This window comes from Mus caroli, chromosome 19 (genome assembly GCF_900094665.2).
Source record: "Mus caroli chromosome 19, CAROLI_EIJ_v1.1, whole genome shotgun sequence".
Taxonomy (NCBI): domain Eukaryota; kingdom Metazoa; phylum Chordata; class Mammalia; order Rodentia; family Muridae; genus Mus; species Mus caroli.
Genome location: NC_034588.1, coordinates 18,530,469 through 18,543,331, shown reverse-complemented (window position 1 = coordinate 18,543,331; position 12,863 = coordinate 18,530,469).

Below are 12,863 nucleotides of genomic sequence, written 5' to 3'. Positions count from 1 at the left end.
GAATGGAAGATAAAAGGAACTACAGAAGGAAAATGGTTACTTTCACCGAGGACTTCTGGAGACTAATATTGAATCTTAAAATACTAATCTAATGTTGTTTCCACAGAAAGTTCCATTAGTTCCTAAGATGATATGCCAGAAAAAATGGGATGAGCTAACAAACAATTGACATAATTAATCCTAATGAAAATTACAGAGCCTAAGGTCAGCCTAAGACAAATAATTGTCACTTGGACCCAAAGGCTTTGGGGGAATTGTAATTTTATAATGTAATTACTTCTTATAATATTATGTTAAATTGGGAGCATTCAGAAAGCCATCTAAGTATGTCCTTGTGGGGGGCACATCTGTTGTAGACTGATAACTGAAATAACATAGTTATCAACATCTAAATGGTAAATGACTAAAATGATTGACATGTGACATGTGCAGGTATGGATTTATTAAACTGACATACTAAGAGGAAAGGTGCATAGCTCCAAACAGTAAGGGAGGGCCTTTTGCCTCTCTTTATTCTTTTGGAAAAGTAGACAGACTTTTTCATGGTAGAGTGCTAAAGACCCTTTTATGGACTTAGAGATACTAGAACAGCAGTTCCCAACCTTTCTACTGCTGTGACCCTTTAATACAGGCCTGTATTAAAGGTACATGAGATGCTGTACTGACCCCCAACCATAAAATTATTCCATTGCTACTTCATAACTATAATTTTGCTACTGTTACGAATCATAATGTAAATATCTGATGTGTGGGATATCTGATCTTTGACCTCTGCAGAAGGGTCATTCACTCTTGAGTGGCATCATTGCCCAAGATTAACACACAACATCAAAGGGGAGCTTTGAGATTTGAAAGCCTTGTATGCAAAATGTTGAAAAAAAGTAGAATGTAAAAAATGCATTGACTCGTCCAGCAGGTCCAGTTATTCGAGGGTCTCAGGGGACCTTCTCCTAAGAACCAAATGGGGGGGGGGTAGAGAGAGACAAGGGTCTTGTGCGAATAACAACACGGAAACATTCTGAATTACATCAAGACCCCAATGTATTGAGAAAGGCCCAAGGCTTAAATGCACAAGCAAAAGGGGAAGTACAGATACTTATCAGCTGGAGGGGTGGGGCAATACAAGCAAAAGGAGAAGTACTTATCAGTGGGAGGGGGGCAATAGAAATTTTTCCTTTGGCAGCTACACGGGGAAGCAGGAACTTGGTGGTATCAGGGTGTGGTCAAGACATCAGCGATGACTTAGGGCTGGAACATTCTGTGGTTGTTCTCAGAATCAGTGTGTCAGTGGCCCACTTTTGACCCCTTTTTCTTCTCGGGGGGAGAGGCCCAATTCAGAGATCAAGAGTTGTCTTAATAGCTCCCAACAATGCATGACTGGGGCTTATCATCACAATCCACAATATGGTGCTGTCCCACTGCAAAAGAACACTGGTAGAGATGTGATGTGAAATAAACAGGCAAGAGATCCAAAGGTTAGAAGGGAAATTCCACAATATAGAGAGGGCTCTCAGAAAGGACAATGGGCAAAACCTAAACATGATACAAAAATGTTTATCTTCTTTATTAAGTGGTTGTGTTCATAATTAATGGGAATTTGCTTGTGTGTTGGCCTGGTAAATTGGTTCCTGGAGGTCACTCTAAAGAAGTGAGACACGGATTATTTAAAGTCAAGTTTCTCAAAGGATGTGTTACAGACCCTATGTAGGGTCACAAACTCTGTGTGTGGGTCATTAAAAAGGTTAGCAACAGTAAAAGGTTTCTGAAAATTAATTCAAAATCCAACAGGCAGAGGAAGTGCTTGCCCACATAAGATGCTGAGGATGCTGAGACCAACCATCACAGCCTTGGCTCCGCATGTGCAAACTGGGCACCGTGCACTGCACATGCAGTCCTGTCAAGCTATTACAGGATATTTGACCACATTATGAACCAAAAGATTTGTGAACTGGATAAACCTGCTTCATATTTTGGTGTGGCTCAACCCCAGCACACACCTTTAATCCAAGAGCTTTCTGTAAACAGGATGAAATAAAGTCAGCGTTAGGTCAGGAGACAAGCAACCAGTTGACAGAGAGTGAATAGAAGGAAGTGGGAGGAGGGACACTGAGTTGAAAGATATTTAAGATGGTATGGAGGAGAGAGGGCCTTTTCTCTATGGGATGTTAGAGGAGTATGAAGCTCAGGTGGGTGCTTTCTCTGCCTCTCTGAGCTAGCAGGCTTTGACCCTAACATCTGGCTCCTGAGTCTCCACTCCTAACATCTGGCTCCTGAGTCTCCACTGGTAAAACTGAACATTTAGATTTCTTTAAAAAAAAAAAAAAAACACCATGCAATGCCAAAGATGCTGCTAGAAACAGCAGTTCCCACGAGTTCTATCCCATAGAAGTACAATGGCTTAATTACAGAAAACAAAATAAATATTTTCCTAACATTATTACTCAGCAGGTAGGGTTAAATGAGTATAACTTTGGCTTGTATTATGTTTGAATTCTTGACTTAAAAAATTGCTTTTTTTGAGTAGCTGACTTGAGATCTCTCTCTCTCTCTGTCTCTCTCTCTCTCTCTCACACACACACACACACACACAATTATCAAATAGATTTAAACTTTGGCTTGTCCTAAACATACTCCTGCCACTTCCCCTCATATGTAAAGTGGAGTTCTCACCATTTACAGTTATAAAATCAAAATAGGGTTGGAGTGATGGCTCAGCTGTTCTTCCAGAGGTCCTGAGTTCAATTCCCAGCAACCACATGGTGGCTCACAACCATCTGTAATGGGATCTGATAGCCTCTTCTGCTGTGTCTGAAGACAGCTACAGTATACTGGCCCACATAAAATAAATAAAGAAATCTTTAAAAAAATAAATAAAATCACTGGGCGATGGTGGCACACGCCTTTAATCCCAGCACTTGGGAGGCAGAGGCAGGCAGATTTCTGAGTTCGAGGGCAGCCTGGTCTACAAAGTGTGTTCGAGGACAGCCAGGGATATACAGAGAAACCCTCTCTCAAAAATAAGTAAGTAAATAAATAAATAAATAAATAAACAAATAAATAAAATCAAAATAACCATCAATGTGAAAAACCATGAAAGTGCTCTACATCCTGCTCAAATTTAATTCTTTGTGTGATGATAAAAAAAAAAGTACAACCATCTTGTAGGTGTAAAAATTCGAGTTTATCCTTAATAAGTACTGAAGATATATGTATACCAAAGAATTGTCTGAAAATAAAAGTCTTTATGATTTATTGGCAGCAAGTCTTTGATTTGTATATCTAGCATAGAACACTGTGTATCAGGGTAGTGCAAAATTTTCTCAGACGAAAAAATAGTCTCTGATAGAAAAAGCTTAAGGATCCCTAATACAGAGGATCTCAAGAATGAACCTTTGTGTGTTCTGTTCAAGATGTCTCTAATGTCTAGGCATGGTGGCACACACCTGTGATTCCAGCACTAAAAAAACTGAGGCATAAGATCATGAGTTCCAGTTCAGGTTGGCTAGACCCTGTCTCAAGAAAATGGAAAGATAATATTTCTAATATCTTCAAGGGAAAATATTGGAAGAGTTTAAGAAGATGAGAATAGACTTGTCTCGGGTCTTCTGGGTACCGTCTGGCAATGCTGAAGTGCCACCCAGAATTCTTTCAATACAGAAGGGTAAATGCATGGCACCGAACAACTACGGCTTCACTAAAGAACCTACATAAGCCAGAGCCTCAATCAGCTACTAAGACAATAATGATTTGGAATGACTGATAACTTTATCATACACTTTTCTTGCAATGAAACATAATTACAATAAGTTAATATTTATGAATCTCATTGAGGCTCTCAGATGAAGTGGAGTGATAAGCAACTAAATAAATATCACATAAATAAGTAATTAGCCGAGCAATTAAGGCCTCTCAGATTGTAAATTGTAAATTTGAAATCACTAATTGCTTCGCAGGACTTAGGGCCCCAGATGACATAGGATGTGATGCTGTTTAAAATGAAATTTACTCCCCTTTGATCTGACTCTGAAAACAAGTGGAGGAGGGAGGTATAGTGAGAATATGATGAAAATACATTGCATGTGTATGTGAAATTTTCAAAGAACTTAAATATATTTTACAAAAACAATAGAATAGAAAAAAGAAAATAAGACCCCAATTTACCCCTTCCCAAAATAAATATGTATACACATGCATGCACGCACGCACGTGCATACACACACACACACACACACACACACACACACACACNCACACACACACACACACACACACACACACACACACACACACACTACTGGATACATTCTCAAAGACATCCGTTCAATGTAATGCTATAAGATCAGGGAAAATTAAGTATAATTTTTCTATTATGTGGTCATAGGCAGCAAGTATATAAAAAGGCTCTAAAACAGATTTAAAATACTTGATGGCCACTTTAGGTAGAAAGAAACCCACAGGGAATTCCATGGACCACAGCTGCCTAAAATGCAGGTGTTCTATACTGCAAATATACAAAGGTAGTCATAAAAATCTTGATTTTTAAAAATAATTTTCTTAGTTATATATCTTAATTTTATATAAATAGAAGGAAAATAAGGGAAAATGGTGAATGAGAAATCACATTACTAATGAAGTTGCTTTTTATTCACAGTTATGAAATCTGAAGATTCCAGATCTATTGGACACAGTGGCACCCATCCATCTATAATCTCAAGGGTGGAGGTGGGATTGTCATTGGTTTGGGGCCATTTGGTCCACATAGTCAAATTCTATTTCAACACACACACACACACACACACACACACACACACACACACACACACACACACACACTCTTACTTTTCTGTTGCTATGATAAAGCATTCTTACCAAAAATAACTTAAAAGAAAAAAAGTTTATTTTGATTTATGATTCTCCGGGGCTAAAGTCTGTCACAGCGAAAACTGTGGTATGGGGGCAGCACAGGAAGGGGGCTGATCTCCTTTAATCATACATAGATGGTGGAGAGCAAATAAGAAGTGGGGCGATAAACCTTCAAAGCCTATCCCACCCCTACCCCTAGTAACATACTTCCTCCAGTGAGGTTGCACCTCCTAAAGTCTCCACACACTCTCCAAGTAGCTGCACCAACTAGGATGAAGTTTTCAAATATGTGAGCCTATGTGGGACATTATTTATGGAAACCGCCCCAGTAGGAGTCCTGCTCGCCATGGAATAGAGTATTTATGAGTGCCGCAGGCTTCACTGTTCATTAGAGAACATTTTATGTCTCCCTAACTCAACTCCATTCAAATGACTTCTGGTAAAATAGCCTTATGTTGTTCCAGAATCAGGGCTTTCTCTCTAGTTCCTCGCAAAGTAGCTAGCTGTGCCAGAGTTGCTCCAACACAGATGAGGTTTGAACTTGAGCTGAGATCAAGCACTAAGAATTGTGGGCGTTATTTCTATTGGCTTCTTCAACACTTTTGTTTTCTAAACTATCACTTTCAGGAGAAGAGAAAAAGACAAACCTTAGACAAAGGAATTTAGTTCAGATCCCAACCTGCTCGGGGCCACCAGAGATGAAGGGTTAACCAGAGACCACCACATAAGAGCTTATAAAAGTCCCACACCAAGTCTATGCTTAGTTTGAATTACTTCTCCATATAGAACAAACACTGTGGGCCTTGAAGCAAGCCTCGTCACCTCTCCCTCTTCACTGAGATGCACTGGAGGATGGGTGTACCTGCTAGGTTTTCTTCAGCATGGGTGTTTACAGTATAAATGATCCAGCAGTTTAAGAAGCCACGTGAAGCCAGCTTTAAATAAATCCGCATTGGCTCTGGATAATGTTAGGCCATCTGAAACTTGTGCTTGGGGTGGGGTGGCTGTCAAGCCTATCGAAGCAAGCAAAGACGGACTCTCGAAGGAAACATATCATTTTTAGGGAGTGGAAAGAGGAGAAGCACACTCCCAGAAGAACTCGGAGAGATGACAGCAACGTAAAGCAAGAGGCTCTAGATTTATAACTAGCTCTTCTACTTAGGAGCCCTGTGGACCTGTGCCATTTACCTAACCACTCTGAGCCTCTGCTAACATTTGAAGTGTGGTAATGACAGTCATGGTACTCACTGGGAAGGTCATGGAAAAGATCCCACTGGGAAAATGGCACAGGACATCTTGCACTTGTAATAAATCTTTACAGAAATCTCTACCGTCCTTTCCATCGGCCTAACGGTGATAATAAAGGGGAGAGAGGGGCTTAAATATTTGCAAACTTATTTACTCTACAGTAGCCTATGAACATCCTGTGTTCCCCAGCCTTCCTGCTAAGAATAATACTAAGAATTAGAGCGTTCATCCAGATGCTTAAATGATGACAGATATTGAATTGTCATGCTTGGCGTTAGCAAGTGACATGTCCTTGTGCAAATGGTAGTGACCTCTTACGTGTGTTCCTGGCGCTTGAGATCTTTGTCCTGCATATTTACAAAATAGCTATTTATTTCATAAGACTCTGGAGGCTGGGAAGCTCAAGGTTAAGGGCCATCACATTCTGTGTCTGGTGAGGACCTGTGTGTGGATTTACTTTGGACCCACTTGCTATGTTGTCATACCATGGATAGGGACAAGAAAACTCTCTGAGGATTTGAAGAGCTTTTTTTTTTTAAGATTTATTATTTATTTAGTGTGTGTGTGTGTGTGTGTGTGTGTGTGTGTGTGTGTGTGTGTGTGTGTGTTAGGCGAATAGTTGCCCAAGCAGGCAGTGAAAAAGTATAAGATCCCCTTGAGCCGGAGCTTCAGGTGGCTGTGAGCTGCTTGGCATGGGTCCTCGGAACTGAACTAGGTTCAGTTCCTAGGTCCTTTGGAGGAGGAGCCATTCTTCTGAATTGCTGGGCCATCTCTCCAGCCCCTGCTAGGACTCTTCTGTAAGGGCTCAGATCCCACTCAGGAGGGCTCCACTTTTGTGTGCTCATCACCTTCCAAAGGCTCGCCACTTAGAGTAGTGTATTCTGAGGTGACACACACACTCAGACCATAGCAGCACAGGTCGGCGGCGGTCCAAAGGATAAGGAATTACTTATAATATTAGCAGTCAACAGTCATTGAAAGTTCACTTGGAGTTTGAAATATGGTACAGCTTGCCCTGTATTCTCAGTACTGGGCCAGGAAACAAGTACCATTTTTAACCTGAGAGAAAACTGGAATTAGGAGGGGTAACACATTCTATTTGCTGTTGCCCAAAAAGTGATTGGCAGATGGGGCTCTTCAGGGTCCAACAGTCTGTTTGCAAGGGTTCTGTGCCAGGATTTTGTGTGGTAAAGGTTAGAGGTGGACAGGAGCTGTAAAGGTCACAGCAGTAAAAGTCTTCCTTAGGCCACCTCCCACACCATGTTATAATTGTCATAGGTCCTCTCCAAATAAGACCCTCAGGATGAGGCTAATTACTTGGGTGTGCAACGTATAAGCCTCCTCTTAAGTTTTCCAGGGCAAGCCCTGAAAAGAGAGAAAGAGAGAGAGAGAGAGAGAGAGAGAGAGAGAGAGAGAGAGAGAGAGAGAGAATGAACTGGGGAGGAGAGATGGGGGAAGGGTCACACAAATTCTTTCATTTGTGGGCAAACACTCAGTTAATCCAGAGCAGGGGACAGTTTTTCAGGGAACCTAGAAAGCGATGCTTTAAAAAGCTGTCAGCCTTGTTTTGTTTTGTTCTGTTTTGTTCCCTCTCTCCTCTTACCTGTTTGCCCTGGGAGATGAAATAGTTTGGGTTTGCAAGCTGTCGCCAGGGAATGGAGCAAGACTTTGTGTAATAAACAAGAACACCTGCCAGGGCCCCCAGCAAGTCACCAGACTGCCAAGGAAACCTGGCCTGGTGACAAGGTCCATTCAACATGACAGGGGTCACTGAAGAGTCTGGCTACTTGCTGGGGCCTTGGCAGAACACCTATCCCAGCTCCATGAGGGACAAATGTGGCCTCCCTGTGCTGAGCCCTGCAGATTCTCTGAATATCACCAGCCTGAGTGGTTCAGAACCTAAGAGAATAAGGAGAGAGAGAGAGAGAGAGAGAGAGAGAGAGAGAGAGAGAGAGAGAGAGTTTTCATATGTGCCAAGCACTTGTGACAGCTCTATAGGAAAAAAATATATCTAGGGCCTTCATCAAATTCCCAAGGATCCAGAACTCCGACAAGAGAACCACATGCAACATGTCCTGGCCTTCTGGAGAAGAACAGCTGGCCCAGCTTTTACTTCTGGAGCACTAAGGCTAAGGGTGTCGACCCGCCGTCCTCTTATGAAACCGAGGCATTTACGAGACCACAATATGGGATTGTAAGGTTTAGCTCTCACCCCCACCCCTTTTCTAATCTAAGCCTAATCCTTCTTAAACCTTGCCTGGCCCTGGCTACTAGGAACCACGCCAGTCAACACCAAGCATATTCATCTCAGGTCTAAACCCACTGCTGTGGAGCCACAGAAATCAAAGGGAGCTGGAAGTGCCACCTGCTGATGAATGGTAAACAACATGGTTGTCAGGACCCACTGGGCCCAGGGTTAGACCACAATCCCTCTGTAATTCCAGCTCAAAGAAGGTCAGGGCTGCTTGGGAGATGGCTGGAGACATGTGCAGATGCTTCACGCAAGTAGCTGGGAATGTAGACACAGCTGCTCCTTTTGGGCCCCTTTTCCTGGCTGTCCTTTCAAACCACAATAGGGCCCTGGTGATAGTGCTCCATGCCAGACAACCCCTCAGCCAGTTTAGATTGTTTGAATAGCACTTTCCAGATTATTCTGTGAGAAGCCTCCGATGTGCGTGGATGAGGCCGAGCAGAACACATGGTCTGACCCCTATTTTTTTTATTAAGTATTTTCCTCAATTACATTTCCAATGCTATCCCAAAAGTCCCCCATACCCTCCCCCCCACTTCCCTACCCACCCATTCCCATTTTTTGGCCCTGGCGTTCCCCTGTACTGGGGCATATAAAGTTTGGGTGTCCAATGGGCCTCTGACCCCTATTTTTACCAGAGCGGTTGTTTCAATCTGTTTTCTATCCGAGGGATTTATAAGAGACGTTGTTTTGGGAGGAAGAGGGAAGAGGAGCAGGATTCTATTCTAAAAAGTGCCTTTATATTTAGTGTATTCTGGCCTGAACGAGTTAAAATGGGAGACATCTTGTAGATTATAAAGCATAGTAAGTTGAGTTTTCTTTCTAGTTTTCTCTGCTGCCCTTTTGAACGAATGTTTTGGATAACCCTTGATATGAGTACTTGATAGCCCTGTCCTCACAGTGATCTTAATCATTAGAATAGTGGGATGAATCTAGTGTCCCCTGTGACATTGCTGTGGCTCTTACTTAAACTGCCTGCTGGAGCTCATGGAGACCCAGTGGGTAGATAATTCCTCCTTGACTCTCCAGAGCTGCAGCTACCTCCGTTCACCCAGTCCAGGCTAGACTTTTATAACCTAGTTATTGTCCTAGTGCATAATTCGCCACTAATGTTCAGTGGTGAAGAGAGGCACGTGTGTAAAGAAGATATAAATAATTAATGATTAATAAAGAGTATGTCCTGAATCTCAGACAAAACGATAGCAATTTCCCTTGGTTTATTTTTTGTGAATTGTTTTTAGGGTGGTCTTTTTGATATTTAAAATTAGCTATGATTATCTGGGCATATTTTATTTTTGTTATTTTACTTGACAACATGAGATGATGATTCTTTTTCTTATTATTCCAGTCTTTTCCTTTACATTTGTTTATTTTATGTGAGTGCGTGTGTGTGTGTGTGTGTGTGCATGTGTGTGTATGTGTATCTTCTTTTAATAAAATTCAGGATTCTAACCCAGGGAACAGTACCACCCAACTTTAGGTATATATTCCTATTGCAATTTAGTGAATCAAGATAATCACTCATGGGCATGGGATAGGCCGATCTAGATAGTCTGGTGCAGGTATGGCCAGAAGCTTGTCTCCTAGGAAATTCTAGAGCTTCTTAGGTTGACAATCAGCACTGACTACAACAAATTTCCCATCTGGCTGTCTTCTGTCCAAGAAAAATGCAATCTTGTATACTATCTGACATTCTTCCTGTAAATGTAACTTATATTTTGTCAGATGATGTGTTGAGACAAGAACCATACAAATATATAGCTTGTGCTGAGCCCAGAGCAGTTCTCTGTACTATCAATCCCTAGACCTAGGAGTGTAAGCTTCTAGTTTACAGTTACAATCTAATCTTCTTCAAGTCCAGACCTTGAAAGCTTCAGCTTCCTGCCTCTGTATGCTAACCTAGGCCTAGATTGTTTTCAGCCTTAACTGTGGTTGGCTGGTTCAACTCAGCTCCTTTGTCCCAAAATTCTCTCCAAGCTGATTGATTAGAACTGGATTCTCTCGGCTTCTCATTGAATTGTTCTGCTTGGCCTCAAACTAACTCTGGCAATGAGTTCTAATCTTCTGGTTCCTTATTCTCTGACTACAACTGCCTATGCTGCACTGAACTTCAGTCACAAACTGCAAGAACTCAGGAACAAACTCCACTCCACTGCATGGCCTGAACTCTCTCTCTGCTGCTCTTAAGTAATCACTCTATCCTGTCTGTTCTCATGAGTGTTGCGTGTATCCTATCTCTGACCCATTCTATCAAGTCTTTCTTTCCCTCAGTTAGACATCACTTTCAAACATGGCTGTTTCCCTCTACAAACTAACCTTACCTATATTGTTTGGGATTAAAAGTATGAACTAAGAGCAGGTCTGTATTCTAGCCCAGGGATTAGAGGTGTGTGGCATGTCTGCATTCCAGTCATATCACACTGACCTGGAAGGTCTTTGGATGTGATTCCCTTGCCAGAACAGCCATGTTGCTGGATTAAAATTCCTCTAAACTGACCATGATGAAGATTTGCCTTCACGAATGTTCTTCAAGGTTGTCCCAAAGGGAGATATACTTTTGCAGCTGTCTACTTCTGGGTGGCACCTGCATAGTGTGCAGAACCATTTGTAAACTGGGTCCTGAATCAAGCAGTTATATGATACCCCATGAGACCAGATCTATATTTTTAGGTATAGAAAGCCCCGGAACTCTTGACTCTAGCTGCATATGTATCAAAAGATGGCCTAGTTGGCCATCACTGGAAAGAGAGGCCCATTGGACATTTAAACTTTATATGCCCCAGTACAGGGGAACGCCAGGGCCAAAAAGTGGGAATGGGTGGGTAAGGGAGTGGGGAGGGGGAGGGTATGGGGGCTTTTGGGATAGCATTGGAAATGTAAATGAGGAAAATACTTAATACAAAATATTAAAAAGAAAGAAAGAAAGAAAAGAAAGAAAGAAAGAAAGAAAGAAAGAAAGAAAGAAAGAAAGAAAGAAAGAAAGAAAGAAAGAAAGAAAGAAAGAAAGCACTGTAGCTAGAGTAGGAATCACAGGTATGGTTGTTTAAATAGAAATGGCCCCCGGGGCTGGTGAGATGGCTCAGTGGGTAAGAGCACTGACTATTCTTCCAGAGGTCCTGAGTTCAAATCCCAGAAACCACATGGTGGCTCACAACCACCCGTAATGAGATCTGATGCCCTCTTCTGGTGTATCCGAAGACGGCTACAATGTACTTATTTATAATGATAAGTAAACCTTTGGGCCAGAGTGAGCGGGACCGACTGGAGCAAGAGGGGTTGACCAGAGCGATCAGAGGTCCTAAATTCAATTCCCAACAACTAGATGAAGGCTCACAACTATCTGTACAGCTACAGTGTGTACTCATATACATAAAATAAATAAATAAATCTTAAAAAAAAAAGAAATGGTCCTCATAGGCTAAAATATGTGAATACTTGGCCATTACGGAATGGCATTACATGACTGGAATTAGGTGTGACTTCACTGGAATAAGTGCAACCTTGGTGGAAGAAGTATGCCACTGGAAGTGGGCTTGGGTTTCAGATACTCAAGCCAGGCCCAGTTTTCTCTGTCTACTGTCTGTAGATCCACATGTAGAACTCTCAGCTACTGTCCAGCATCATGTCTGACTGCCTGATGCCATGCTTCCTACCATGATGACTATGGACTTAACCTCTGAACTGTAAGCCAGACCCAATTAAATGTTTTCCTTTATAAGAGTTGCTGTGGGGGGTGGGAGTGGGGAGGACACTCTCTCAGAAGCAAAGGGGAGGGGAATGAGGTGAAGAACCCAGGGAGGGGGGACTGGGAAGTGGGCAATATTTGGAATATAAATAAATAAAATAATTTAATTAAAAAAAAAAAAGAGTTGCTGTGGTCGTGGTGTCTCAGTGCAGCAATAGCATGTGGCCTAAGCCAAAAGGACTTAGTCACCTTCTTCACATAACTTATTCATGTGCTTAGGACCTATTTGGGCCCAATCATGTAGTTTTTCTGCTTGATAATACTTTCCTGTATACATTGCTGAGATACATGCCAATTTGTGGTTTGATGTATCAAATAATGCCCAGCTCATGATGGGAACTTCAGGTGGAATGCTTATCTGATAACCCATTGTCCAATGCTCAGTCTTTATGAAGACACCATAGCAGATCATGTCTCTTAAGTGGAGAATAGATGTCTAAAGATGATGGTAGGGTTTGCTCCAAAATTCCAATGGCCTCTACTATTATGTGCCCTGTGGCCTACCAAAGTCTCCAAACAGCTACTCTATTTGCCACTAATATGTCAAGTATCATGGTATGAATCCTATGAACCAAATGCACAGCAGCCTGGGTCTGTTGAACAGCTTTCTTCTGTTTCTGACACCAGCCAAAACTAGCAGCTTTCTGAGGTACTTGGCAAATTCCCATATGCCACAAACTGGTGAGAACAGGCTGCCTCCACAATCTAAATTAGCCATTAGGCTGCCTCCTCCTCCCCCTCCTCCCCCTCCTCCCC